This window comes from Pteropus vampyrus, unplaced genomic scaffold (genome assembly GCF_000151845.1).
Source record: "Pteropus vampyrus isolate Shadow unplaced genomic scaffold, Pvam_2.0 Scaffold78, whole genome shotgun sequence".
Lineage (NCBI taxonomy): Eukaryota > Metazoa > Chordata > Mammalia > Chiroptera > Pteropodidae > Pteropus > Pteropus vampyrus.
This window is the reverse complement of record NW_011888859.1, coordinates 342,518-345,282: the sequence shown is the minus strand read 5'-3', so window position 1 is coordinate 345,282 and position 2,765 is coordinate 342,518.

Here is a 2,765-nt window from a genome sequence, read left to right as displayed (position 1 = left end):
TATCTTTAATGATATTGGCTCTGTTTTTGTTGCCTCCTTTCACATTCTAAGTAAGTTCTTATTTAATTCATTATATCTTGGGAAATTAAATAATTATGCTTTTTAGACCCTTTTACAAAATAAAAGACTGAATAAAAGTCTGACGACCTTTATTGTGGGGAATTGTGTAGGATCTTTAGGATGGGTTTTGTGACAGCTATATCTAAGGCCTTGGGGGGAAAAAATTACTTCCAATTTGGAGCTTATGAACCAGAGGACTGAGATTTATATAAATCCAAACATCTGTCAAATGAGTTATTTCTATACTTGACATAAACTCTACACCTTTCTCATTTTTAGCTTTAGAGAATATATTAAAAAATTATCTACTTGCTGCTGAAAATAGTGCCTCGAAAATCAAAACCAAGACACATGAGCCATCGTAAAGACATTACACTTTTTTTCTATTTCCATACTTATTGGATGAAAAGTCTACCTTCCAATTTTTTAATCCAATAATTTTTATTTAGAGAAAATTCACTTAAAAATTTATATCCCATGGTTAAGCCACTTGGATATTGCAAATTGATTTTTGAAAAGTACTCTGTTTTAATATAGTATAATTGTAATTGTTGAGTGTTTCAGATGTATTTTGTGTAATTGCTTACATTTTCCCCAAAGAAGCCAGTAATTGTGTTTTGAGGCTGTAGATCATTCAAGAAAGCTATCTTTTGATTGTCAGAGATTATGGAATTATTTTCGTTCCACTTTAGAGTGGCTGTTTATTTTATTTGCCGTCCCTCACATTAGAGACCAATGATAAACTGACTCCATTTCATAGTGAGATACTTTAGGTTATTTTTTTAGGAATAAGAACAATTTGCTTCGAATCTCCAATACTTCTGTCCCCACTGTGACTATGACATCAAATATACCCATGGTGCTTTATAGCTTCAAAATATAAATGACCTCATTTGATTCTTACAATGACTAGTAGGAATGGGCGTGGCTGTTTTTACTCACGCAAAGAGGAAGAACACAGAGGTTGTCTTCTGACTCTGGGTTTAGAAGACTCCTGGCCTCTCAAAGTAGCTGACGGCATCATTCTTTGGATGGTTGGTTTTCTATAACCTGAGGATCCTGGCTGGCCCATGTTGGCTCAACCATTTTTGTCTCTGTGTTTTTGTCTCTTCATAATTAACAGTTATGATAAAGAATCCTCACCATAGGCTTCATTTTATAAATTAATAATTCCAAATAAGAAATGGTGAACACAGACACACTTTACCGTATAGAAGAATGTCTCCTTTTTAACCCTGGCTTTGATAAGAACAGATCTTCTGGTAATTGGCTGGCACATTTTCCACTTTACTTTTTATGATCGATCATAGAAATATGGCTTATGAAAAGGAAAATGACATTTTAAATCACATCTATTTGTATGTAAGGCTTGGAGTTGTTTTAATACATCAATATAATTCATCATCATTTTGAAGCGAGCCATTTATCTCAATGGCTGTGATCTATAGCTTCTTCCACAACCGATACGCTGCATGTCATATTAAAATTGACTGAGACAGCAGTGTTAAGTGATATAGAGCAAGTACTGAAGTATTCTTTAGGAAAAAAGCCTTTCCATACTCACACTCTTTTCAAGAAATCTTATGTTGAGATAACAATGTAATGCGATCATCTTAAATTCTGTCTATTTGGACCCAAGAATGCTGGGAGAAGGAAAATACCTTATTAGAAGTTGCCTTCCTTATTGTCCTTAACTCTCCTGTTTCTTAAAAATAAGTTTCAATAGTGTCAACTGCCTTCAGTCTCAGGGAAAGAAGACATAGTACAAAAAAAATAAGTCAAAGAGATTTATGTATTAAACAAATGCTCGTATTGCATCAAGTATGGACTTGGCCATGAAAACCAGTGTTAGGATATGAAGTCATAAGGAATTAAAACTACCAACTCTTAGCTTTGATTTTCACGTCCCATATTAGTTTTAATTAGTAGACTTCTACCTGCTTTATTTTCTCTGCAGCTTCTCCCCCACGATTTCCCCTTTACAGGTCACTATCAGAGTTCACACTGGCTCTGGTTTAGTTTCTGCCTCTAAGCTAGGAAACTCTGAGTTTTCCTTTCAACATGGAAAAAAAAACTCATGCATGGATGAAAACTGGCGTAAGTTAAATCACTTCATTCCCTTAGACCTTAATTAAGGGCATCATAGAAATGTTAATTTAATTACATTTAAATACTTAATTGAAAAATCAGAAGTCCATTAGCTTCTAGGTACACAAGAGTCTGTATTTAAAAAAATGTGTTTTAGGCTATTTTTAATTAGACTCCATTTTAATTTTACAAACTGAATCATTGATACTTGGGGTGTCTCATGTTTGATATGATCCTTTTTTTGTTTCAAGTGGTTATTTTGTCCAGTCTAAAGCCATAGCCTTCTAGGATCACTAGCCCAATTATTATTCTTTCAGAACTTAATACTGTATTTTTAAAAGGTAAAGAGGAAAGACCATACAGAAACTGAGGAGGGTGGGGGTCACAGCTGATTGGAGACACCAATTCACAGGCTTTGGTTGAACAGACTCAACCTGCCAACCAGACAGTGAGGGAGACACAGCTAACACTTCCCTGCCCCCGCAGGCGACTTGGGCCCTGTGGCCTGCACGGAGTGGCCCCGCCACAAGCCAGTACCAAAACCCTAACTGTGCAGGCCCAGCACATTAACCCTGATGTGTGCTGGGGCCCCAGCCGAGCTTGGCAGCCTTTGAAAT